At 41.6% G+C, this 27,889-nt stretch overlaps 1 long non-coding RNA gene across 3 annotated transcripts in view; it reads left to right on the top strand.

Moving 5' to 3' along the window:
- The first annotated feature begins 1,642 nt into the window (after window positions 1–1,642).
- LOC311439667 overlaps window positions 1,643–27,889 on the top strand; it is a 143,127-nt gene continuing 116,880 nt past the window's right edge. For 2 of the 3 annotated variants that reach the window (XR_014694889.1, XR_014694891.1), the window contains exon 1: window positions 1,825–2,062. This is a non-coding gene — a long non-coding RNA (uncharacterized lncRNA). Of the gene's footprint in view, window positions 1,771–1,824; window positions 2,063–27,889 lie in introns of those variants that run through there. The other variant, XR_014694890.1, reaches the window with a different exon arrangement.

Raw genomic sequence — 27,889 nt, 5'->3', positions numbered from 1 at the left:
TGTTCTACTCCTAAATATGCATTCTTTTCAAAGCTAGTTAACTGTCAAATGGCCAAAAGCTGAGATCCCAATTCCAGTCTGGTAAATCTGTGTTCCTTTATCCTTTTGGAGTAGCAAGAATCACAAATTGCCAGATTAGGTATATATTTCAGAGGAGAAAAATTAAAAACCCCACAAACTTTACCGAATGTATCCCAGAGCCAAAGAACAAGCCTTCACCTGTACTCTGTTGAAATATGTATGCACATGTTATCATTGTATTGATCAGCTATTGGATGTGCAAGGCATGGATCCTGAGGTCATATTAAAATTAGAGAATCACAGAATGGTTGGGGTTGGAAGGAATCTCTGGAAGCCCAACAATTTAAGTGTCTGAATTATCAAGGTAAATGAGAGCTTCAGCAGATATGAATGAATAAAGTTATATAAATGAATAACAAAGAAGGCTGCATCAATGCATGCACACTGAATCTGTGAAAAGTACTTAGTACCAGCTGTACCTCCTACATTCTGTGTCTAAAGCAGGCTTAAGTTGCTGTTATGGTTTCTGTCTGTGGCCACTTGATTATAAACTAATTCCATCTTTAAAAAAAGCTGTCTTTAACACAAATTCTGTATTTGGTGTTCAGGATTTTCTTCTGTTGTGAAAATATCAAGTAGTAAGCAAATCATTACTTCATAGTTTTGAATATAACCTTGAGCACAATAGATTTCAAGATCTTCTCTAAGCTTTTGCTTTTGGAAGACAGCCTAACAGGAGGCCTGTACATTTTGAAACAGTTCAAGGGAGGTGAGATTATTTTTAGAGACATTTTTAACCTAGCTTTTAAATGTGCAGGGTTTGAGGAAGAGTTCAGCATCTACTAATGTTAGATTACATGTAAAGTCTTTCTTGCATCTATGATTCTGTAAGCAAAATCATGTTGATGTCTTTCCTGGAAATGGCTAATTGGGAGAAAAAAAAGATCAAAACCAACAAGTGCCAATCTACTGATGTCTTCCAGATGGTATAATCAGGCCTCAGTGCCAGTCTGAGTCAGTGCTCTCAGAGGCAATCTGTATATTCAGGGACTGCAGATGCCATGCTGTAGTGTTTGATAATATTCCCCTATATGAGCTTTAAACCATTATTAAAAGTGATTTTGTGAACTCCTTGTCACACCCCTTTATTTCTCCTCATGATTAGATTTTTATCCTATTTATACCTATCTTTCACATGCTAAAGCTGTTGTTGCATCTATTACTATTAATCAAATGAAAAACACCAGCTCAATGTGGAGCTCCAAAGCAACATGGATATCAAAAGTATTTGCTGAAAGCAGGATGAGGTTGTGTTCAGAACAGATGCTTGTTCCTAGTGTCTTTAATAGGGTCTGTTGTGTAATTAGGAATACTTAGAGGTTGGGGTGTCTTTCATTTTTCTGGGTCGCAGCTGCTTTGCTGATGCTTTTATGTAGTAAACTTGAAATTCCAGAGAGAAACAAAGAGGTCTACTTTTACTTCATTTATTATTCAGAAGAAGCACTTCTCAGCTACTTTCTTAAAAACGTAAAATAAAGAACAAATGAAAGCTATTTATTTATTTATTTATTTTGGGTGAAAAGCCTCTGCAGAGAGCAGCCACCCCTTGGTGGGGGTTTTGGCAATAAGGTTGAGCAGGTGCACTGGGTTGCATGGTTTGGTGATTGCAAAAGGGCTGCAGTTGGATGTTGCTGGCTAAGGGCTGCCTCTGTGGGGTCGTTGTCTTGCTGTGGTGCTGGAACACAGGAGGTAAGGTGTAGTAGTGGCTCTTGAGGAGTGGTAATATATGTACCTGAGCTTTCTCCTTGAGCTGATCAGTCTCTTTTGTTCTTGTTTTCTTCTTTGTAACAGTGGAACTTGGCTTTGGCCTTGGCCTCGTGGGCTGCGAGATTTAAAGCGTGGTGGCTGTATGCCAGCAGGGATGAAAGCAGGACCTCACATTGGAGGGGGTCACCTGGAGGAGGGGGCTCTGGACGGCTGACTCACATCTGCCCTGGGACTGGCTTTGCTTCATACCGGACCACGTCCACCTGCCTGTGAGGTGAGTGTGCCCACCGGTCCCTAGATCCTCACGTGAGCGTGCTGCAAGTCTCTGCGTGCTTGAGGTGGTGCTTCAGCTCTGGAGAGCTTGGTCTCTGTTTGCCTAAGGTGCTCTTTCTGCTGGGCTGCTGGCTCCATGCCGTGATGCTTTTATCTTGTGTTGCTTTGTTGGCACCGAGTGGGTGCTTGGCAGGGGGCTCGTTTGGGGGACTGAGTAGCTTGGCTTTATGGCGCCTGTTTGGGAAGGACCCTTGAAGCCTTGTGTAGAAGTACTTATTTCTGTAAAAGTGGGAGATATTGCTGAGGCCCAGGGCTGGAAAATAAGTACTCTGGAATGTGAAAGTAAAAATTTTAATGTCTGATAATCTTATATATTCATATCGGTGAAGTGATCAAACCCTCTTGTCCCACCTGTTTTCCTCTTGAACGAAAACTTAAGCAAGCTATGTAAATATGTTTTCTTACAACAGCTATATAAATATAGGTCTTTTATTCTTGCGTAGCAATAGTATGATGTTTCTAAGCTCCTATCAGTTTATTCCTTTAACTAGTGCTGAAGTAAAACTGAATTTTGTGTTAGTCGCTGAAGGTTGGTCACTGTGGCAACTGGCGTAATACTGCAATAGCAGTGGCTATAGTCTAGTCACCAAGCTGTTCTGTGAAACCGTGATAGACAGCAAGTGATCTTTGGGAATAGCTCCTCTGATCCCTCTCTGAGGGATGGGGTTATAGATGTTGATATGGCCAGATAAGCGTCATTGCAGCTAGTCAGAATTTACACGTAGCCAGGTATTGTTTGGATCTGTTTCTTTGCTAAGTCAGTTTTTTATCAATCTCTTTGTATTTTACAGTTGTGTTCTGTTATAAGCTTGCACCTAATGCTGTGACATGCTCTCTAGTAATACATACAAATATGTTTTCACAGGTTAGGGTGCCTAGAGCTCATTCAAAGATGACCTGTCAAACAATTATAAATTGTAGACAGTATTTAATTTCATGTTATGCTTTTTCTGTTGTATACATCCTGTCATCCTGATCCTGGCTTTAATGGCTCATTATATTCCAATTAAATTACTATTGATTCTCACTGGGAGGAGGGAGAGCAGATTCAAACCCTTTGTATTGACTATTCCTGCCAACGCAGCATCTAGAGGTAAACTCAGTGTTCTCTGTGTCAGTGTGACAGACTGCATCCCCAGGGCTTTGTGCAGTGTGGGGGTTTGTCCCTGCTGGAGACTGGAGGTATGGGTGCATGGAGGGCTGGGGATTCACTGCTAGGGCACGTATCTGCAAATGGCTTTCTTGGCTGGGCTCTTACAAAGTGTTTAACTTTGCTGCTTTGTCACAGCAAAGGAAGCTTGCCAAAGCCAGGTCGGGGCCACTGCTATTGGGAAGAGCCATTCATGAATGTGGGCCATGCTTGAAATGCTCATTCTGCTGCTTCACGGGTCCCCTTGGTAGGTGACAAGGGAGCAGGGTTGCTCTCAGAGCTGTGGTCCTGTGAGGAGCTACCAGGTCAAAGTAGCATTCAGCCCTGTATCCTGGGATGGGGGCTTTGCCAGAAAAGAGCTCACACAGGGCCTTGAAAGATCTGCTCTGACTACCCCTGTAGCTTGTAGATGATTTTAATTAAGTGTAATAAGTGTTGCCGCACTGAAGGAAGATTAAGGGTGAGCAAACTGTGAGAGGGCTGCCCCTGAGCTTCAGGGTTCCTGGAGGGGCAGAACAAAAGTATGTCCTTCGTAGCTGTAGAGGAGCATTTGCTGTCCTTTTTCAAGTTCTCCCCCACTGCTGCAAGGTAATTTTCTCATCAGAAAGCCAAATTCTTGTTCTGAAGAAACCAGGTTTTGATCCTGTGCTGTGTTACCTTTGGTTCCTGGTTATACCTGAAGTGCTGCTTTGTGAAATTCATGCTATTCTAAGGAAGACCCACTGTTAAATAGGACCATACACTGTGACTTCTTCTGTGATGGATCTCTTTTTCACGAATTATTTAAGTGAACACAGAGTTCAGAGAATGAACAATTCCAACTTTATTGTAGCAGCCCCAGTACACCACGCTCAGTCCATGTAGCTTTGAACTGCACTGGGAGGAGGCCACATACATTCTTTGCTGTGACAAATGGATATGAAAACAAGAACAGTAAATTTATGTTCCCTTGAGGACCAGACGTTTCTGCTGGAGGCAGCAAGGCCCATGCAGTCAGTCATTCTGTCCCCTAAGCCTACCCCGTAGTTCAGAGACTTGTGCACCACACAAGCATGTTAAGCAAGTCTCTCAGCTTCTCCTCATATCCCTTGCGCAAGCCTATTAAACACTGCAATTCTGGTGAAATGCTCAACTGATAATCAAACAGTCTTATGTGCTTGGTTTGCTGTGTAATTTGGTAAAGATATTTCAGTATATAGCTAGGGAAGTGAGTGGGAGCGGGTCTGACCTCCTGACCTCACAGCTGTATTTGGGGAATTGTATACTTCAATGATTTCTGTTATACAACCTGTGTTTGGTTATTTTTTAAAATAATTATTGAGTTTTCACAGGAATGAGTCAGAAACCTGGTGCGTTCCAAGCTGCAAGCTAGCTTTTTCAATAGCACTGAAAGAACATTATTTAAGAACCTTATTTTTGTCAGGGCATAAATGTTATTTACGACTGTCTCTCCTCATCAGTGTGACTATGGCTAAATATGTCATTTTTAACTATAACTTTGCTGCCATTCTTTGAGTAATATCTCATGAAATAGAGCTTCAGTGCATTGTTATATTCTGATGTTGAGTCTCAAATACTTCAATTATGAGAGTATTGGGTGAATTATGCTGAAATTTGTGTTCTTTTTTTATGTTGTAGTGAAGCATCAGATCAACTGTTCCCTTTGCATTTGAGTGGAATATAGATACCTCTCTCCTGTTCCTTAAGAATCCCATTCAACAGAAATAGCTCTGTACAACAGTTGCCCCTTATTTTGCTTTCAGTTTTCTAACTTTAATCACTATGCTAACACAATTGTCAGCATAGCATCGCAAGTTGCTGCACCAGTGCAAGTGGTGAGCAATGAACAAGGGGCATAGGGAAGGCCTGTGCATGTGTGGGGCACGAAAGTAAGAACCTCTGAAAAGGGCTTTGGTTTTGGAAGGTGCCCTGGGACTGAGGCCTTGCTCTGTAGTCCAACATGTTGGTCAAGTCCTCTGCCTATCGATCTGCAAAGTAAAGCACTTGCTTTGTCCAGTTACTGGGACATTCACAGGTTATTCTTGGGGCTGGGGAGAAACCAAGAATAAGTCAATGACCCTGTTCGTCTTCAATATTGTCATATGCTGGATAAATTGCTTCACACAGTACCTAGCAAAAAATGAGACTGCACAAATTGAGTGGGTATGAAAATTAGCATTACATAGTCAATAAATCATGTGAGGAATTTAGTATCTGTGTACTTAATCTAAATATGTTAGCAGTGGCAAGATACGGGTCATTTTGATTCCATGCCGACTCTTGAAACTGGGACACTGTTCAGAAATTTGAGGGTTCTCCATCCAGCTGTGTACATGTGCCTTGTTATCTAATACTTTAATTGCTAACTAAACAGTGGGTAGTAGAGAATATACTGTTCTGTGTCAATATTTAAGCAGGACTTTACTTATGGCTTAAGTTTATTCACCTTGGAAAGAGAATTTTTGCTTCGTTTGAAAAATTGGGTAAAGAAAAAGCAGGACTTCAACTTGCTCCTGTGGTCTGTACTTACTATGAGTAAACAGAAAAATATGCAAGCTATTTTGACACCCATGTCTTTCAGGTTCAGTTATTTGGAAAGCTCGAGAGATGTTGAGACCTCACAAAGATCTAGGACACTTCAATTTCTTTCCCTTTCCAATGAAGAGGCAAATTAAACTATTGGCTGGTTTCTAATGGATATTTGTCTGAACTCCTAAAATTCTTCTGCAGAGTAGATTTGCTAATGAAATTCTCTCTCCTTTCCTCCTCATCACTCTGTAAAAAGCTGAGAATGTGGACAGAGACTTCTGTAAGCATGCTTGGGAGAAAGAATGAAGCTGCCCTGATTTACACACAGAAATCACCACTGTTGTTTCTCTCTACCCCAGTCTCAGAGGCTCTTCCTAGAAGCAGTTGTCACTTAAACATGTAAAACAGCAGGTTTTAGACTAAAGGCCTGATCCCTAGTGTGGTAGAAGATGCCATGCTGTTACTGTAACACCTTAAAAAACTTTGCAGTGGCAATTAAGGAGGAGGTTATAAAGCTTTTTTTTTTTTTTTTTAAATTTTTTTTATTGAAGCTTCCCATGGGAGGAGCAGCAGCATGGAGCTGTGAAGCCTGCAATGTGCAGAGGCTCAGTTAGGATAATTTTGCCTGGAATCTGTTCATACGTTAAAAAGGGCTGTTTCTTTTTAATACCTTGAGTTCTCCAACCCACGACAATATTAACAAAATAACACTTGAGGAAGTTACGTACTTTGATCATTCCTTTTTGCTTCCTTAAAGCATCCCTTGAGTTGATCTTGCTTCAAACTTTTCTTTCCATACTGTGAGTTTAATCCATGTATCTGCTTTTCACCATTTTTGTGTTGCTCTGGGGCATGGAATAAATAGGCAGCAAAATGAAGCCCATGTATCAAGGCACAAAAGAGATCTTCACTTTGTGTCTTAGTCCGATGAAATAAGACAAGAGTGCAAACCAAAAGTAGCTTACTTATGGTTATACTACGCATTGCAGGGCCATAGAAACTAGATTCTAGATGGCAGGCTGATGCTTTTAATACAAATCTCATTATTAAAGACCTGGCTTACAGCCAGATATAAATACATATTTAAGCTGAAGAAATGTGCAAAGAGCACATACGCCATAACTTAAAGCTACATGAAGATAACTGAAGAGAGGAAGAAGAGGCAGCACGCTTTGAACAAAGAACTTTTTCTCTGCAGAGGAGGTGCACACATGCCATGCCTTTAAATTCTCTGCCATATCTGACCAGGCTTGTTGCAGAAACTGGACTTGGAACTTGCCCATAGATCTGGAGGACACAAGGCCCTGCAGAGGGAAATTGGGAATGTCTGTTACTCAGAAGAGTGTCTGGGGTCTGAATTGCTGTCATGGTGCACAAAAATGCAGGGAGAGGTAGGGTGAGAGTTTGGGCTGTGTGTAGCAAGCAAACCAACAGTTTTCATCCTTCTCCTCAGACAGACAAATCTCAATTTTCTTTCAAGGTGAGATTTGGAAGTATTTTGGCTAGTTTCAAGCTGTGGCAAATCCCAGCCTGGCCTTTGTTTGCAAAATAGATTTTCTTTCATATCCTGTTTCTAATCCAGATTTTTCAGTAGCTCAGAGCAATTCTTACTGACACAAGAAATGCCAAAACAATCCCAGAACACTAGATTTAAATATTTAATTACTTTATAATCACTTCAATTCTTATGTGTGTTCCCAGAAGGAGTACTTATTGAAAGGGTACTATTTATTTTGCCAGGACGTTGCCTTATGGCATGATAAGGATCTAAAGTGCTCAGCGTAGTAGTTAGCATTATCTCCTCTGAGGATAAAAATGAATACTGCAGTTCAGTACTGCTCAACATGAATGTATAAAACATCTTGTCCATCCCCCCTATCTCTAACATTTAGCCAGGTGTTAGACCAGCTGAAGTCTTAGATCCTTTTTATTATACTTAAAGATCTAAAACCTTTTCTTCAGGATTTTCTGCTGAAAATAATAGATCCAACATCCAGTATCCTGTCAGTGATTTTGACCTTTGTAAAAGAATTGATGTATGGTGGCAAGAAAGATTCTTCCTAGATTGCCTGTGATAAATGTTTGGACTCAATGCAGTTTTGGTGGAGTAGGGAAAACTGTCTTGCTTCTAATCACAGTGCTTTCCTTTGCATGTTCTCTGTGATGTCTTGTCTCTCAAAATCAGTATTTGTCTCTGTCTAGTGGACATTTGAAACATAAGTTTTAAGAAATGTTTTTTTTTTTTTTATTTTTTTTTTCCTTCTAATACAGTTAAATCCATGACACTTTAAATTTCCTTTGCCATTAATTTTAAAATGTGACTTTTTTTTTGAGTCTTTTCCTGCTCTGCTTATTGGCAGGCTGCAAAGAACCACCTATTACACCATGTCAGTTGTTCTCAATCTTTCTTTTGACAATAGTACCCCCATAACATGCCCAAAACAGAGTCCGTGTGGATTATCTGATGTATAATTACCTGAATTACGAGATGTATTTTAAACATTTCAAAGGCATGTAACCAAATTATGAAGCTACATTTTTTGTCCTCCATTTTGTCCCTCATGGTTTCCATTTGTGAACTTTAAACAAACAAACAAACAAAAAAAACAACAAAAACAAACCAGTACAGTGGAAAGGTAGGAGGAGATAGAGGAGATTTTTCCTTTTCCAAATAGCAGATCTGAATGTAGTCTTCGTAGGTGGAGAATTCTTTTTTTTTTTTTTTTTTTCCCAAAATCTCTGCTCTTTATCTTCCCTGTGCGTTACAAGCTGTTCTAAGGTAGTATATTTCAGATAATGGAATTTAAAACAAATGGTTTAACTTGCAGAGTCTATCACTTAAAACTAAAATCATGCCAAACTTTGTGTTCCTTTGAGACCTTAATCAGCCACCTTTGCATTTAATAGCTATTTTGGCAGACTAGAGAAAGGAAATGGAGATTTTTAAGAATTTCATATCAATGTGAACAGAAAAGAATTTGAGACAAAGAAAAGGGCTCTTTGAGTTAGAAAGATGCTCTGCTTGCCAGCTGTCAGAAGCTTTTCGCAAACATCAGAGTTCTGTGTGTGTTTTTTTTTTTTTTTGAAAAGGGCTTGCTAGGCTTCCTTAATAATGACTATGCAATAAGTAAATGATGTGCTTCAGTTTTAGAGCATGCCTTGTCTAACCCATTTTATCTATCTACTGTTCCATTTCAATGGATCGGCTTCTTGGAAGGCTTTCTGGAGCTCTGGTCTGCATTGGAAAGTAATAAACTTGGTGTCTCGCTTACCGAAGTAAATGTATCTGTATTATCTCTATTCTAGGTTGTATTTCCTACAGTAGACATGTGCTACAATATCACTGATTTTCACCTCACTGCTTAGCATCATAAGCACAGTCTTGGCTAAATGCATCATTATCAGAAAGGTCTGTCCCCTGCCAATTCATCCAGTGAAAAGCAATGGTACAGTTGTTAACCAAAAAAGTTTGTCATTAATATCCACTATACTTTAAACTTATTTAAGTGTTGGAAACTTCAGAAGCCACTATTCCAGTTGCTTATAATGTGCTCTTTGTTTTCTGCTTGGCTTATCTTTAAGCACAATACAATCTTAAGGAAGCACGCCCACTCCCTAATGTTTTCCTTAGGAGCCAGAAATGTGTGCTGCAGAGTATTTGTCCAGTCGCAAGTAAAAGTGAAGCCTGTATTATGAAAGCAGGAGGTGTGGGGGGGATGGAGTGGTGGGTTGCAGGACATTATATTCAACCTTAAAGGTTGTAGATCCAGGCTAAAACCAGATTCTAGTTCAGAAGCGTGCAGCTGAAGTCAAAAAGCTCGACTAACAAATGCTTGAGCTTGATCTTGAGCTTGCTTTGTTTGATGGATGGCTTTCTAAGGCTGGTACACCTTGTATTATGAGTACAGGCAGTCTTTTGAAAGTTCACTAAAGTGAAACTAACCATTGTTCGCATACTTTTGTAATGAGAGTATCTTGTTTACTTTAATGGCTTCCCTTCCAAATAGGCATGCTATTTTTCCTCCACCATGCCATGATTCTTCTTTCTTCATGCATTTCTAAAAAGGGCATTCTCTGTTTCCTTGAATATTTAATTCTTTGAAATTTTTTGAGAGGTAATAAGACTTGGAAGTCCTAGATTTTATTTCAACTAATGCTAACTCTGTTAGTACAGAAGACTTAACTTCATGTACAGCTGGCTTGGGAGACCAGTAGGTAGTGCAGATCTAGTATGTGTATTTACAATGTGTGTGAGAGGGAATAAAAAGGTAAGAGCAAAGTACAGTGTCTGAGCATCCTGACCTTGTAGGTGTGAGACAATGTTGTTGTGCATCCTTACAGTCACTCCTGCATATGGGCAAATATGGGGTACCACAGCCAAAAGTCTGTTTTGAATGCAGATCCAAAATTACATGCATATGACCATGCAGCCTCTAATGGCTTATCTGTAAGAGGAAAACAGTCTACTACTATCTTAATTACTGGAGTAATCATCTCTGATGCATCATCTCTGCTCTGAACACCTCACTGCTGTTCAAAATCATTTAGGCTTATCCATACCTACAGTTTGTGAATGATTGCTGATGTCCCATTCTATCTTGAGTAAAGCAAATTTGAGAAGAGGTTGTAAATAAGTATTACTGTTCCACTGATATTTTTTGACCGAAAAGACCCCGTTGTTTTTAAAGCGGTAGCATATGAGTCTGAAACAGAAATTGTTAATATCAACAGCAAAAACTCAGATGTAGCCAAGCATTTGTCACAATGAATAGAAAAAGAAACAAGTTGTTTCCCCCAAGACCTCTGAGATATTTAGACTTGAATAAAATATTCATCAACTAAATTAATCAATTTGACTCTTTTTGGGTGGGAATGCTATTGATTAGGTTATATCTTCCCTTTTCCAGAAAGGCATCTGTACATAGTGTTTTTTTTTTTTTTTTTTAATAAAAATCTAGAGATTAACAGTTAAAACCTCCTTTTCTTTAATCCTAATTTTACACTGGCTTAATATATATATATATATAAAATATATAAAACATATATTTCTAGCTTTAAAATCTTACACAAATTAAGAAGTCTGACTTTGTATTCCTAGTATCTCATACCTCTTTACCCTTTCTGGAGAAGGGAAAGTAATAACAGGAGGGAGAAGAAAACCTGAAACCAGAAAATGGGAAAAATAACATTTCTCAGTTCTAAGAAGCCAAGCTGAAATATTTTGAGCTGAAATTGAAGCATTTTATTAAGTGAAAAATGAAGGGGAAAAATTTCAAAGCAGTTCTGTAGGTGTTTGCCAACTTCTTTCTCTTGCAGCTCTGTCTGCTATGGGTACAGCAATACTTTTTCTTCTTTTATTTTCTCCTAATAGAGAAAAATATTTTGTAAGATGGAACTTTCATTCAACTGCCTCATTTTGAGTGTATTCTTTCTGCACCTCTTCTGGGGTTTGGGGGTGGTGGTGGAATATTCTGCTATTAGTAATATGTGGTGTGATGAGTCTTTGCATCTTAGCTTTTTGTTGATATATACTTCGGTCATACAACTTCAGAAGAATATTATACTGTAAAATATTACTCATAACTCTCGTACATCAATACTTCAGAAAATGTGGATTGGAAATCTTACAGAGAGGAAGACTGTGGGATGCCTCAGTCTGTGCGATATCAGATACACTGTTAGGACAACCACTGCTCTTGTGCAGGGCTTCCAGGAAGTTGGGTGGACTAGAGTCTAGAAAGTCTCATCCACCAAGCGCGTCACTTTGTCATAGAAGGAGGTCAGGTTCGTCAAGCAGGAGCTGCCTTTCATAAACCCATGCTGACTGGGCCTGATCCCCTGCTTGCCCTGTAAGTGCCGCGTGATGACACTCAAGACAATCTGCTCCATGAGCTTCCCTGGCACTGAGGTCAAACTGACAGGCCTACAGTTCCCTGGGGTCTACCCTCCGGCCCTTCTTGTAGATGGGCTTCACGTTTGCTAGCTGCCAGTCAACTGGGACCTCCCCCAATAGCCAGGACTGTTGATAAATGATGGAAAGAGGCTTGACCAGCTCTTCTGCCAGTTCTCTCAGTATCCTCGGGTAGATCCCATCTGGCCCCATCGACTTTTCAGACCGGATCTTCTGTGAAGCTGTTTTATTCGCGATTGCAATGTTGAGTGTCCTGCCTGCAGGAGCACCCAGCAGAAGTCTGTCATAACCTTGTGTTCCCTATTCGCGGGACCTCCCGCAATTATTTTTCAACAGTCTTGGGAATCTGGAGAGGTCCCAGTCAACTGGAAGCTGGCAAAAGTTGTGCCAGTTTTCTAGGAGGGCAAGAACGAAGACCCTGGCAACTCCAGGCCTGTCAGTCTCACCTCAGTGCCTGGTCAAATTATGGAGAACATTCTCCTGGGAGTTATCTGGTGCACAGCTGGGGGACAGTGCAGTCATAGGTCCCAACCAACATGGGTTCAGGAGGGGTGGGTCCTGTTTAACAAACTTGGTTTTGTTTTTTGATCAGATCACCCATGCAGTCCATCAAGAGAAGTCAAGGGATTGTCCCGCCCTGCTCTGTGCTGTGCGGCCTCACCTGGAGCACTGTGTGCGGTTCTGGGCACCACAGCACAAAAAGGACGTGAAACTGTTGGAGAGTGTCCAGAGGAGGACTACAGGATGGTGAAGGGCCCAGAGGGGAAGACGTATGAGGAGCGGCTGAGGCCACTGGGCCTGTTCAGCCTGGAGAAGAGGAGGCTGAGGGGAGGCCTCATGGCGACCTACAGCTTCCTCACGACGGGGAGCAGAGGGGCAGATCTCTTCTCTTTAGTGAGATCTCTTCTCTTTAGTGACCAGTGACAGGACCCAAGGGAATGGGGTCAAGCTGAGGTGGGGGGGGTTCGGGCTGGACATCAGGAAGAGGCTCTTCACCAAGAGGGTGGTCACACACTGGGACAGGAGTTTAAGAAGCGTTTGGACTGCGATGGGAGCCGTTGGGCTCCCAGGGCATGGTTCGCCTCGCGTTGCACAAGTCTCCCCTTCAGACTCCATGCAGCACACCGGCTACACGTGGCACTGAGGAGTGCGCTGAGCTGTTCTCCTTGCCCTGCTGGAGGAGCCAGGACAGGCAGCAGAGCTGTAGCTCCAGGAGTGCAATTGGAGCCCAAGGAATCAGCTCCTCAGCTAAATGCTCCCCGGGGCTGTGGCAGCCCAGCTGTCAGCACCTCACGCCCGTGTTTACTGACCCGGTGTGGTACAGACACTCACAGACAAAGCGTTTGTTCAAATAACAATATTACAATATTAACAATATTACAACAATATAACAATATTAACAATATTACAATAAATAATAAACAATATATAAACAATATAATACAAATTACAACATATATTGCAATTTTTGCAGAGCTCAGAGCTCCTGGAGTGAGTGGACGCTCCCCAGGAGCCCAGATGGTCACTGTCCAGGTGGAAAGAGGAGTCTCTGCTTTAAGCTTCCCTGCAGCGGTGTCTTCAGCTGCACAGGGTGTGCCTCCCCCAGGGGTGGTTTTACTGCGGAGAGGACAAGGAGGAGCAATTCCCAATTGATCAGCATCGTCTCCATGGGCAGTGTGCTCAGCTCTGGGGCATGTGGCAAGCAGGGTGTCACTCCTTCAGCTTCGCAGCCACCGAAATCATCGCTGGTGAAATCCCTCCTGTGCGTGCTTGCCATGATGATGGTGGTTAGGTCAGGAGGTGGGTGACAGCGGTCGTTGAGGCACGGGTGGCAAATTTGGTGCCTACCAGCATACAGACACAGAGCTGCAGATGTCAGAGGTGGAAGGTGTGCCGAGCATGCCGAGGTGTTTCCTGAAGAAGAGCATCTCTGGCACAGCGCAGCTCTGGGGCCATCTCGTGCTGCTGCGAACGCTGGCCTCTGACTACTCGAAGCTCAGGTAGGTGTCCGAATCGTCCTGCTTCACCCCAAGCACGAGCTCGATGGAGAGGCTTTCATTGGAGGTGTTCCGGGCATCCAGAATGTCATTGGGGTCTTCCTCGGAGTCGTCATCGTCCTTCCTTCCAGAGGTGTCTTTCCTGGTTGCACTGCGCCGCTCACGGCAGAACTTCATGAGCGTGCGGCAGAGCACAAAGAACAGGACGATCTCTCCGGTCACAACCCAGAACTGCCAGTGCTGCAGCAGCGACAGGAGCGGGGTTCCCACACGCGCCCAGCCGTTCTCCTGCTCCATCTGCTCGATTTCCAGCAGCAGCTGCATCATGCGAGCCTGCAGCTCCTCTGCACGCTGCTGGAAGTGCGCGGTTGTAGCCTCATCCAGTTCATCGCCAACTTTCTGTGTGCTCTGAATTAAGCCCAGGAAAGTCAACACGAAGAAGAGTTCCGAAACCATGGTCTGCAAGAGTTGAGAGAGAAGGGGGTCAGCTGGGTGGGAGCTGGCTGGCGGCTGAGGGAGGCGGGGCAGGAGCCGCAGACCCCCGGGGCTGGCGGTGACAGCCACGAGCCCTGCCCTGAATGGCTGGGCCCTCGCTGCAGGCTCAGCAGCCCTCGGGGGGCTGGTGTTTGTGCCCCGGCCCTGGCCCAGCCCAGCCTTCCCCCCGCTGCTTCACTCACCTCGCCAATGGCTCAGGACAAAGTGAAGCAGCGCTGCCCGTGGCTGCCTTAAAAGCAGTCCCCCTATTGTAACATATGCTATGTGCTGGCACCCGCACCCCCACCCTGCCACAGCCCCCCGGCCCTGCCCTCAGTCCCCACACAACCCCTGGCATTGCCTGAGTGCCGGAGTTCCTCGGGCTCCCCTTGCACGGCCTGTGGGAGCCCCCAGAGCCGTCTGCAGAGAGAAATTTGGGTGATGGAGCCTGTGGACACTGTGCTCCTCGTGTGCCACGACGGCACAGTGCTTGGGAGGAGACATTTTTGGATGGGGATGAGGCTGTGCGGGAGGGGAGGTGCCCGGCGCTGCCGGACGCTCATTCCTGCCATGCCTGTGAGGAAAAATGTCAATATAATTTTTACAGAATCACAGAATTGTCTAGGTTGGAAGAGACCTCAAGATCATCGAGTCCAACCTCTGGCCTAACACTAACAAGTCCTCCACTAAACCATATCGCTAAGTTCAGTATCTAAACATCTTTTAAAGACCTCCAGGGATGGTGACTCCACCACTTCCCTCGGCAGCCCATTCCAATACCTCACAACCCTCTCAGTAAAAAAGTTCTTCCTAATATTCAATCTAAAACACCTAAAACACGTTTATCAAGGTTTCTGTTGTATAACAATGTAGGAAGGGATTTTTTTCCTAAGTCTGTTATTGCTAAATCTTATTTTGACAACTGGCTTAAAGAAAAAGATATTGATTTAGGAAACCAAAGCAGAAATGATGTGCCTACTAGATGGTGTTAAATATCAATCTCGTGCCTTTACTCAGTTCTTTGTGGGCTGACCCTGGCTGGCTTTTGTTGGCTTCTCTGGAAGTGTGCTTGCTATAAAAGCTTGCCTGTGTGACAGAAGGGTCTGTAACTGGTGGTCTGTACATAGCCTGCAGACTTCCCTTTGAATAGATGTTAATGTTCCCTTGTGACATTTTGATTCTCACTGTTTGTGCCTGTTTCCATAAAAGTGATGGTTGCATTACCTTTGTCTTGTACTCAGGTCAACAAAGAAATATTTTTTTTCTTGTATTATCTTTATTGGCTAAATGAATGATAAAGTAAGAGAGAACCTTATAATAATTCCATAATTAAATCTCTGGCCACTGAAAGCAGTGCACTTGTGTGCTTGAAGTCAGTTATCTTCTGAAGTACCATAAGTGCATATGGCTTACTTTTGGCTTTATACTCCAGGCTGTTTCACAAGCAGAAGCTAGCTGCCCTGAAGTTTAGAAACAGCTTTGAGCATCAGCTATGTGCTTTGTTAGAACAGCATCCATCACGACGACGTCAGGGATGCAGTGGGGTGGTTTGTCTTATCTTCTCAGCAGTCATGTGTTTTCATACCTAGACGATTGGCTCATTAAAACAAGTGTTACTGCTGAGCACAAAAAGACAGACACTGTGCTTTTTTTTTTTTTTTTTTTTTTTTTAAAGACTTGAATTTATAGCTCTGTGTTGTAATCGGGCATCACAAATTCTTTCACAAGCACTATAAAACAAGTTTTCTCATGAGAAGGGGGGAAAAAAAAAGTAAAGGCAAGTATGCTGTTGTCCATTAAACAATTGTGAATTTCTAGTTTAATGCAAGCTGAAGGGGGAAAGGGGACCTAGCAGTAAATCATCTGTGCAGCTCTCAGCCATAAAGTTTCTTGAGCAGTCAAAACTGCCAGGACTTGTTTGGATGACTTATTCTTAGGCAGGGGGGATGGAAGTGAGTTTATAACGCAGCTGCAAACTTTTGCTGCCTGTGCCGTCATTGTTGTCTACATTATGTGATAATGTGCTACAGAAACCTCCTTCCATTTCAGAGGTGACATTTCCCTCTCTGACCTTGTCTTGAGATGATTTCAACAAGCCCACAGAACGGAAAGCTGTAATTGTCCCAGCACTGGTGTGTGTTGGTTGGGTCTTTACACAGAAGGGGGATTTGATAAGTGGCAGCAAAGCCTAGTCTGGCATGGCTGGGAGTTGGGGAGAGAGACCTGTGGGTCTGCCTGAGGGTTGGTTCAGGCCCTTAAATACTCTGCCTACAGGAGAGGTGGTGTGGGCTGGTGCCTGACCAAGGGATTGCACCTGATGGTGCCTGACCAAGGGATCACTTGGTGCTGAGGCTGGTAAGAGAAGGGTGCCAGTCAGCTTGTTAGCCCTTGGGTAACCTACCTGTGCTCTGAAAAGGCTGCCAGCCTTTTACACTAAATCATGAAATCCCTCAGGCTAATGCTAACTCTTTTCTGCTTATCTCGTTCAACAAAAATTGATCAAAGAACTTCATCGCTGCAAGTTATTGCAAAAAATTTTGAGTAGTTGAAAGGTTTTTTTTCAGTAGGAGGCAATACTTCAACAGCACAGCAATGTATCTGATACCAGAGGAGGCCCTGGGGAGCAGATCATGGTCATGTCCGCAGGCACTGGTGCAGCGTGTACCTATGCAGATGGCCACTGCCTGGTTGAGCTCCACAAGCGCTGAAGTAATGCAAGAAAAATACTCCTACGGAGCCGCAAAACTTGCCCAGACTAATGTTACATGGGGCACTGAAGCATAACTGTCTGTCTGTCATAAATCTGAATTCGGACAGAGGTTCTTCCCTCTGCAAGAAAACAAACATTTTTCTCTAGAGGAGTAGCACAGAGCACCAATGTAAGACCACATGATTTCTGCCTTTCCCCAGCAGCTGGCATTAAAATAATTTTTTAAAACTTATCTGTTCTCTGGAAAGCCATGCTGTTTCAAGTAAATGTTTTCCCAGCATGTATTGTTTGTTGGCATAGTCAGCTGGCAAGTTAGGGGAAGTTAAATATATTTTAAATGCATGTTTTGGATGAGCAACTTGTAAATTCGACTATTAAGTTGAGGTTGGGGGAGAGGAGGATTGGAGGAAATAAGGCCTTAATCAGGACTGTATTCCTCTTCTGATTTTTTTTCTGCTCACTTTTCTGTGTGTAGGTATAAGAAGGGTACACAGTACCCTGAGACCTCTGACTAACACTTAAGAGATGAATATCTTCTAAATTAAATAGAATTCAGCCTGACCTGTCTGTCTTAAATTTCTTAATAGTATGAAATCTACCCTTTAAATAATCTTAGACTTGTGGTTTTCCCTTCTCCCCTTAATCTAAGGTATGATTAGAGCTTAATGGACCCTGAAAAGTCCCCCCTCCCTTTCTTTAATAATTGCCAGAGATTATGACAATAATAAGAGCCAGAGTTTACTCTTGTCTAGATATGATCTTCAATTTTCTGTTTTCTCTTGAAACAAACCCCCAAATAATGGGATGTGTACTTTGTTACTATGTTCATATATACTACTTTTTTTTGGAGCCACCTTCTTTGGGGAATAATTTATATATAATGTCGTTTATGTCAAAACAATGGGCTTCTTTATGCTGAACAGTACTGATAACACGGTGTCCATTACACAGATACACTGAGGTATCAGATGCCAAGAAGCATTTTCATGAAGGAGGACATCTGAGTCCAGGACACTTTGCACCTGAGGAGGTGCAACGAGAGCAAGAGATAGCATTCTGTGCAGCAAAACGTAGCGAATACAAAAGAGCTCAGAAGTGCTCAAAATATCAGCCTATGTGAGTCAAAGCTGGTTATCTGCCTTGTGTTACGTGCTGAGATCCAGGAATAAAAGTATCTAGGACACAGGGCTTTAAGAAAATGAACCCAACAGAGCAATGCCCCAAACTCTGATTTCAGCAACATTTCCTCTGTTGAAATAAAGGCTTGTGAGTCAGACTTTAGATTTTAAAACACAGAAAAACAGACACACACCTGCATCAGCTGTGTCTGTGCATCTGCTTACTGAGCACAGTCAAAATATTTGCTAAGGAGCTACCTTCCAAATCACATAGCCTCCCTCAATACTTTTCTAACACAACTCAGACTAGAAAATAAGAGATGTGAAGCTTTTGGATGTGGTTGGTGATTTTGCATGTCAATATGGTCGTTACCTTTGCTAATGATGTTGAATCCCTGTGATATGCTAATTATAAAGCATCAGTGCCCACATTGATCTGATGGTTGGGGCTGCACCATGCTTGGTAGCACACAGGAAAGTTTAGCAAGCCCAGTGATACAAGGTGCCTGTGTCAGATCTGGAAAGAGCAGTAATGCTCTCCTGAGTTCCTGTCTAGTTACTTAATCGGAAGACAATCCTGTTCAGTATGTTTATTATTTTGAATAATGTTCGAATGGTAATGTACAATAGCTCTTCACCTGGATTATGTCACTTTCAGCTATGCAAATTTTCCAGTAATTAGAACACCAAGGGCTGGGTACCATCTGTTTTCCACAGTTCATATCACCCTAATATGGCACGTTAAATGTAACAAAAAAAAAAAGGGGGGGGGGGGGGGCAGGAAAGGAGGGCAATGGGATTTTATAAAACTTGTATTTTTCATACTCATCTTGCTATTAACACATCCAAGTCATTTCTTTAATTTTTTTGTTGTTGTTGTTGTTTGAATCTCTTTCAAAATATAGCTGTCCTTTTCTGTCTGATCTGTGCCAAATCCTGAAAGGTGACTTAATCAGTTGAGAGTCCTTCTGCAGAATTAAGCCTCGATATATGACTCAACAGATAAATATTCAAAAACAAAGCAATTTCTCAGTGTGTTTTCACTAGGTTAGTTAAGTGGGGTGATGAGGCCAGTGAAGTTTTGATTTCAGAAGATCAAAGTGGAATGTGTGGCTAGCCTGTGCAATGTGAAGGTGGTGCTGAAAAATTGCTTAGACAGACTCCACAACATATCTACAGTTTACTGAAATATATTTGGAAATTAGAAGAATTTGGATTCTTCAGAACTGAAACCTTTTTCTGAAATGTTCTCTATTTTTAGTTTTATGGATTAATGCTATTCTCGAATGCCCTAGTGTTACATGGTGTAAGCCCATGGAACAATTACACTGGTAAATAAAAGTTGCACAGGAAAATAAAGCAATTTAAAATGTATCATTTGGTATGAATGGAAAAATAAATAAAAGTTATATATTATCCATATTTAATATATTCTGAAAGGACAACCAGAGAAGCAACCCAGGGAGATTAAAGGAATCTAAAAGTCAAGGAATTAATAGTCACAGTAGGTTGCAAGGTGAAATAATGATTAATAGATGAGATCCCCAAACAGTGAGCCAGTGAAAGAAGTGTGATGCAAAGCCATTAAGAATAAATAAGGCCTCTTCAGTCTCTGGTTTTATTCTTTCATTCCTAGAGGCCATCACTTGAATACGTCTCCCTTACTGCCCACTGATTCTTCCCTCTTCTAAATGCTCTCTCCATAATCACCAGTGTTTCATTTTAATGTTTTAGGTGAAAATGTTTCCAGGCTGTCGTACAGATCTCTGATGGTTGGTGGTATTTAGTATAACAGGTTATGGAAGTGGGACTCTGTTATTGATTGCACCATGGTAGATACTTCAGAAGCAGCAGAAGTTCCCGGTAATTTCTGCTACTTTAGAGTCCACCTTCAGAGGTGAAAGCTAAAAGCTCAAGGTGAGAGTATGGAGGTGATATCCAAGCATGAGCCTTTTCAGATCAGATTAAGGGGAAAAAAGAAAAGGTATGCACATAAGTCTGAAAATCTTCACTAGAGCAAACAAGGCTGTGATATGTCTGTGGTGGCTTCTGTGTTTTTTTATCATAAGGTGAAAACTTTGAGATATCCTTTCTGTTTCTGATAAAAGCATACAGCAACCAATTGCCTGGATGTTTACATATGTGTATTTATGTGTAGATATTCATATTTCAGTTTGTATGATAAAGAAAAATGCTTTGTTCTTTCTGTTGTTGGCTGCACATACTTGAGGTATTTGAAGTATTCTTTGCACTGCTTTTTTTAAAGTAATGCTGAATTTGTTTACACATAATTTACTGATAAGGCCAAGGATCTTATTTTCACTGCTTGCTGAAAAACGTGAATCTGATAGAACTAGACATGTTATCTAGTAAGAAATTAAAAACAAAAAGAAAATCTACTCCTATCTTCCCCAGTCACATATGGGAAATGGACTGAGGATACTGTGATATATTTTGCCAGCCTGTGGACAGAATCATGTGGATGAGTGCTGTATCCATGCTGCACATCCTTGATGCTGAGTGCAAGCTGTGGCTGCAATCACTTTTATTTGTAGAAAAAGCTGACACAATGACATCAACTTAAGAAGAGATTTAATGTTGACAATACTGACCTACACAAAATGTCCCTGTGCAAGTAGTTTCATTCTCTAAGTGGGGTATAGCTGAAGTAGAATAAATCCTGAAAGCTGCCTGCTATATGGAATAAAGCAGGAGTATTTAAAGAGGATCTGCACCTGGATGCCCAGTGCTATCTGTCCAGAGAGGAGAGCAGAGCTGCATCAGGCGTGTTGACATGCTCAGCCTGGATTGCTTTGCTCCTTTAAGAATAAAGTCTAATTCTGAAGGAATCATAGCTGGGGTGCGTAGTAGAAAGGTTGGAAAAGCTTCGCTGTCGTCATTTTTGTTCTTATGCCCGAAGACTGTACCAAATAAATCAGGCTTTTTTGTCTGTTGCACTCTTAACTTTCTGGATCGAGACTGCATTCAGCTCAGGTTGCAGACAGAAATGCTCTCAATGGGGTTGCTGAGGATCGTAAGCATGATTTGTATTTGGGATGGAACCATTTCAGATTAACCCACTTGGATGTCGTGGGTCTCCACTAGCTGCTAATTACTGTGATTCATGTTTACAGATTCTAGATTCTTGATTGTGTATTTTGATTTCTCGAGCCTTCATTACTCCTTGAGCCATCTCAATGACCTCAGCAGGCTTACTCAGGAGGCAAGGCACTCATTTTTAAGGGCGAATGTTTCACAGACTGCTCTAGAGAGCAGAATTTCAGCCACTTCTTGTTTAAGTAACCTGGACTTTGGGACTTGAAACTGTCAGTTGTTTGATATTTATCATGGCAGTGACTTCATGAACGTAGAAATAACTTCTGTCATGCATCAGTGATTAATAAACATGGCACGACACAAATTAGGAGCCCTGCTCTTCATGTGGTACTTTATTTTGCAAAATAGCTATGGGGGAAGAGTAGCTCTTCTTTGGGAGCAGTGACACACTTTGTGCCTTTGCATTTTATTCAGTGGTAGTTGCTTTCCCAAATTATATTTAAGGAGAGAAAAAAAAAAAAAAAAAAGAAAAGACCAAATGCTGCCTAATTGCTGGCGAACACCTGCTACACAGTGGCCTGTAGCTTTCTGTTATGGATCCTTCTGCTGGTCACACTGGCCACCTCCAGGTACTAGTGGATGTGTAAATAATCCAGAGATGCTGTGCAAGGCTAAGGAGTCCTTGTACCTTCTGTGGATGCCTTATATATGCTGCCTGGGTGCAGCACCTTGCTGACAGATTGCTGCCCTGATGATGGGAAGAGGTCGCGTGTATTTCTACCTCATAATTCGCCTGATGAGAGATTACAGAGGCTGAAAGAAGCAATTGCTTCATTCCTGCCTTTCCCAGCGTGTTCTCTCTTCGAGGCCAACTTCCTAAACAATCTTGCTGCTTTTCATGAGAAAAGCCCAGAGTGTTTATTGTAACCTGCTTTGAACCGTGAGCAGCTCCAGTGCAGGCAGAGCATGGGGGCCACCGACCAGCCCCGTCCCGTGCCCAGAGCAGAGCTCCCTGCTGACGTGGGCTGAGGAGCAGGAGCAGGGCAGCGAGCGAGCGGCGCTAATGAAAACACTGCAAACGAAACGTTAGCGTGGGGTGGTGAAAGAGCTCAATTTTATTTTGTTTTCACACATTAGGTTTTGCTTAGAGCAGACAAGTACCAGGGAGAGCGTTCTGAAAAGAGGCTTTGTATAGGAACTGGGGCTCTATCCATCAGATTTGTCATTTCAGGAATGCAGCCAGATGTATTGACTTACTAGCAATTGCATTGGTGCCATCTGGCCTGCTGGAGGCTGTATTAAAGATGGAAAAAACTGAGCAGAAAGAAATGAAATTTGTTCATCATGCCATTACCCTAGCTGCTTATTTAAAGAGGGAAAAAATGTAACTTCTTGGCAGGGGGTATGCTGTTTGAAAATAAAATATAAGGTTTTAAGGACCACAAGCTTCAAAACCAAGTGCTGATATTTATACATTGACTTGAAAGCTGGGCCTCTTTGTTGTTGTTTTGTGTATTTGTAATGGAAAAATGCTTTCAAAACCTACTGTTCCAAGTCAGAGAACAAAAACCACCCCAGAACCCCTGCTTGGTCCACTGCAGTGGTTTTACTTGCTCATTCTCAACTCTTCCCAGTAGTAGTTCAGCTGGCTGGATGATAAGTCTACTCTCAGGAGCTGAGGTTTGTGTGTACTGAGCTTTCTGTTGCTGGCCTCTGAATGTCTTTATAACTTTTGGATCATTTCTTTTCAAACTTATCTATAGCACTAAGCAGGACTGCCGGTCCTATTCACCAACAAAAACACATCCCTTATTTTAATACTGGCACTCCAAAGTGTATTTGTTTTAATGAACAAATGTAAAAGTCTCAAGTATTTCCATACACTTCATTTAGCAAGATATTTTTCTTAATATTAATTTGAGTAGAGCCAGGGTTAATATTTACTAGTATATTTATTAAAAATAAGAATAAAAGCTTTTTCAGTCTACCAGTACTCTAGGGTTATATATCATTCCCCAGCCTTACGGAGGCTCCCGTAAGAGGCTATAGAGCAACTGCAAGGCATTTTCAGCATTTGTTGAAGGTCAGAAGAAAGATTTTATTACTGAGAAGTAAAACAAGTTAGTGTTAAATTAGGATATTATATAAAGTTCTTCAGTGCTCTTTCATGGTACTTTACTGTCACAATAAAAGTTGTTTACAATTGCTGACAAAATAATGGGACAAAGGAAGTCTTTTTCTTTTTTTTTTTTTTTTTTCTCCCTTTAGTTCTACTTTGTTCTTTTTGCTTCTTTTGTTTTTGTCATTTAAGATAGAAAACTCCTGAGGGCAGGGAAGTGGAATTTAGTAAAAAGCTCATCTACTTGTGGGTGAAATCAGTGTTTCAGCACTCCCAAACACACGTGTTAGAAGAATACATGATAGTTTTAGGTTTCTTACAACCATGAAACCTCCATTCTAGCATTGCCAGGGTCTTCACTGTGGTTTTTAAAATTTTTCCAACAAGATGAGAAATGCTGGCACCAATATTGGAAAAGTCAACAGTGACCAAATATGCTTAAAAGAAGATGTAATGTTCTTACTCATAGCAAGTCATTGAGCTGGGTGAAAAAAGACCCTGTTCAAAAAGTCTCCTGTTCATTAAAGGACAGGAGAAAGACTCCTGTTCACTACAGAGCAGGCTGGTTGTGCCTTCTCAGGAAACAGCACAGCAGCACTGGAGCTGGCACTGCACTGTGCTAACACATCCACTGAGTCCATTCAGAGCTGTCTCTCACAGGACTGTCCCAGTTAGGTACTGCCAGTGTCTGAACCACCTCATGTGATATGTATGCCTTTGCCTTCTGCACTTGGGAGGATGCTTTTATCATGTGTGACAGCGTATCTCCCTGTATCAGGATGGAAAGACGCTGCCTTGGCTTTTAAAATCGCTTTTGGGTAGCTCTGAGCAGAGCACTTGAGCACTGAGCATTGCTGCTTCAAAACACCTGCTGTGTCTGTGCATTGGATCTACTGAAGAGCACTGGGGGTTTGTGTTGCTAGTCAGTTTTTGGTTGTTTGCAATATTATGGAAATACCTTTATTATTTAAAAATATTAAATTTATCTCCAGCAGCAGTGTCTGGACTATCCCTTCAGTGGATTAATTAGAGGACTTAATCTCTGTGGCTTTTGTTCTGTAAATTCCGAATGTTGACGTTATTATTGTTAGCAGAAATCTTATGATTATAAACAGGAAAATGTGAGGGCTAGAGTTTATTACACTGAGGACAAAATGCTCTCCTGGCCAGGAACCCCACACTGAGCACAATAGTAAGGGTACAAAGTATTCTGGGAAGAGAGAAATAGTGCCATTTCTCTGCAGGGAATCTCTGCCCATGCAGAAGTTGCCACCAGATATTGGCAGCCCTACCAGGATCAGAAACTTTTCCAAAATCCTATGAATAAGTTTTGAGGGTAAGAAGGCGAACCAGAAGTTTGAATGTTTAAAGAAAGAATGAAAGTGATGGGAACTGTTGTCAGATTTACATTACAGAAGGGGCTGTGAAATTGGTTTGAGGAAAAATAATTTTCCTCCCCACATCTCTCACTCTTACCCTGGTGACCTAGGCAGTATTGCAGCTTGTCTGAAATTGGGGAAGTCTTCAGAAATATGTCTTCCTATTTAATCTGTGAGCATGCACAACTATTTTGTGCATGTGGAGATATAGGCACATACATACATAGCATGTGTGTATTTATCAATTTTCCGTGTGAGTTACATGTATTAGAAATACTCTAGTTGTAAAGTCTGTTGTGTAGCATAGCCACTCACTGGCTCACCCAGTAATATTCATGTACATAATAGAACTGTGGAAGTAAGAAGTAAGAAGAATAACCAAGTTAATAAGCAATGCTAAATAAAAACAGGTAATAAAATATATCAATGAGACAACTTGAAGTAATAAATCTATCATTTTTATCATTCACTTAACATGTATGTGCTATGTTATATACCTGCACAACTGAAAACACAAACCACCTCTGTTTTTTAGAAACATAGCATTCATAAAGAAGAAACAAAGTTAGTAAAGGCAGAGTAAAGTGCAAGAGAACTTTTGTTACCTATCTAGAGAGGTTCATTCTTTGACTTCCTTTTTAACTGCACTTCTTAGTGTGTGACATTTGCTAGTTCTGAGAAGGCCATCTCATCTGGCGAGTTAGATGGGATTTTAATACAGGCTTGGAAAATTTCTTAGTGTACCAGAAAATTTAAGAGAAGACCATGTGGAAAAATTCCTTTGAAAAAAACCTGTGGCAGCCCAGCGTTTGTATGTTAATATTTAAGCCCAACATCACTTTAGCAGTCATGGACGACTCTGAAATCAATAGATGTTTTCTTCATGAGTATGAGAACGGTATTGTGTCAGTCTGTTTTTTATTAACACGAGCAGGTTAGTGGCAGTGACAGAGGTAGTGACATAAGGTGTACTTACAATAAAGAATGGACTGTCGAAGGGGAGAACTGTGCAAGGGACAACTTTCATCTGTTCTTTTCGGTGATGCATGACCTACCTTTACTCTGCAGGCCTTTTATCATTTCTACATGAAAGAAACATGTTTGAGCCAAGTTCATGTGGACTTGATAGCTCTATCTTTGTAGCCTTTCATACAGTACTCCCAGCGGGCTGATAATATGTAGTCATCCACCTTTAGGGCACTGTCAGGTCAAATCAAACAAAATATACACGGTCCTTTAAGTTTTGGGAACTAGTACAGGTGACGAGCAATGAAAGCAAAAATACATCCAGGCGAAAGCTTGAGGTAATGAGCAATTTCAGTGGCAATCTGCAGGGCAGCCTGAATGGATTGAATGCCTCTTTCAAATATCATCTCCACAGAGACTTGTTGACAGCTGGCACTTTCTGCTCTTGTTTTTGGTTTTCTGCACACACACAGTCTTGCTGTCCAAGAAGGTAAGTACAGCCAGACACTTTAAAACATGATGTGTAAGAAGAGTAGACAAAACTTAGCTAGTTTTACTATGGAACTCCTTTAAAGATGAATCCTATGGGGGTCAATGAGGAGAAGGCTGTGGTGCCACCCCTCTCTGTGAGGAAATGACACTGGGACTTCAGCTGCACCAGGACTTGGAAGAATGAAGCTGCAGTTCTTAGACATCTTTTTTCTTCTACCAACTCAAAACTACTACCAGTACAAAACACCAACTTTGTATGCTAGGGTTAAAATTAAAAAATCATAATCTAATGAGAAATATATCGGAGATCTGTTGTTTCCACTGTGCTGCCAAAAGCAGATCCTGGTAACTGCAGTGCCTGTAGTCTTCCTCCTTGCTGAAGTTCAGGCTTCTATGTTATTAAATGGTTTATTGTGTTTAGATGGTGCAGTACTACTATTTTTTTAAAAAGGGTGCTACTTTTTTTTTTTTTTTTTTCCAATTAATTCATCACTCTAAGTGTATTTAACAGTCACAGCAGTACTTTGAATTTCAGGATATCTAGTTGCTTTTATGCTGTTCTTTATCCCCACAACAATGATAGCTCCAGAATGCCTGTGTTAAACACAAAGCCAACCTTAGTTTTGCAATTAAAAGCAAAGTAATTTGATGATGTACACACAGACCAATGAGGCACGTGTGTGTACTTGCAAACACTGGAGTATCATATGGAAGCTCTTAATGAAATCCGTATGATATGAATAATGCTTAAGTTACAAATGCTACAGCTTATCTTCTCAGTGTGGTAGGTGATAATAACTCTGCAATTCAGTCAAAGTAGGAAAGCAGTTTTAGTAAACATAATACCTGAAAGCAATTTTCAGATTAATCCCTGAGTCCTAATGTATAGTGATCTCCAAAACAGTCAGGTTATTTTCCAAATTCAATTTCCAGTTTGTGTTGGTGGTTTTTAGCTGTTAGTACCACATTGCCCACCAGCTCAAATCCCTCAGTTTCAGCATGTGCTATAATGATGAGGTAATTTTCTGAGCAAGATGTCGCAATGCACCTTACACTGGAAATAGAAACATGACGTGGAATGTCATGGAATTTGACACAATGGCACATCTATATGAGGCATAAGACTGAAATTTGGCATATGACAGGGAATTACCAGCCATTGGCTCCTAGAAGAAGACAAGGATCACTTTTTCTCACTTTTCTGCTAGCCAAAAGCCCTGGCTGTTGTTTCAGGTTAAATAAACTTCACTGGGCTTGAAAGCCTTTACGGTGTTTTTTCATGGCAAGAGACCTCCTGAAGACACAAATGGATTAGTCCTGAGTTCAGCGTAGAACTTGACCATTCCTATTTGACCTTTCCTACTGAAGTGTAGAGCTCCCTAGAAAATGGAGAAATTTTCTTTACTATGAACCATTCTTCAGATTTTCTGGCACACTTATCTTCTCCAAAGGCTGTTTTGTAGCTGAGGAGGAAAATCATGCCTCTGCACTACTTTACTCTTCTCTCTCTCCTTCTGTACCATTTGCCTACAGGCAAGGAATGATTATCAGTCTCTGTGCAGGATGGGGAGTGCTGCTCAGTTCCTCCCCTCTCCTTAAGTACCCACAGGGACAATCCAGCCTTTCACTATTGCAATCACTGTATCAGGCGCTAAGCAACGGAACAGTATCAATGTCATTCAAAAAGACACATTTTTTACTATCCTGACATAAAGACCTTAGTCTATGAAAATTCTTCTTTTACCATGCCAGGAAAATAATTGAAAACATATTTAGCTGTATGGATGTAGAAACCTAGAGGAATTTCATTGGTGTTGTGGTTAGCTAAGGAAAGATGGGGAGAGATGTTTAAACCAGAGTTTGTAC

This window comes from Aythya ferina (assembly GCF_964211825.1).
Source record: "Aythya ferina genome assembly, chromosome: 7".
NCBI classification, from domain to species: domain Eukaryota; kingdom Metazoa; phylum Chordata; class Aves; order Anseriformes; family Anatidae; genus Aythya; species Aythya ferina.
The sequence above is the reverse complement of the archived record's forward strand: the minus strand, read 5'-3'. Positions and strand labels throughout refer to the sequence as shown.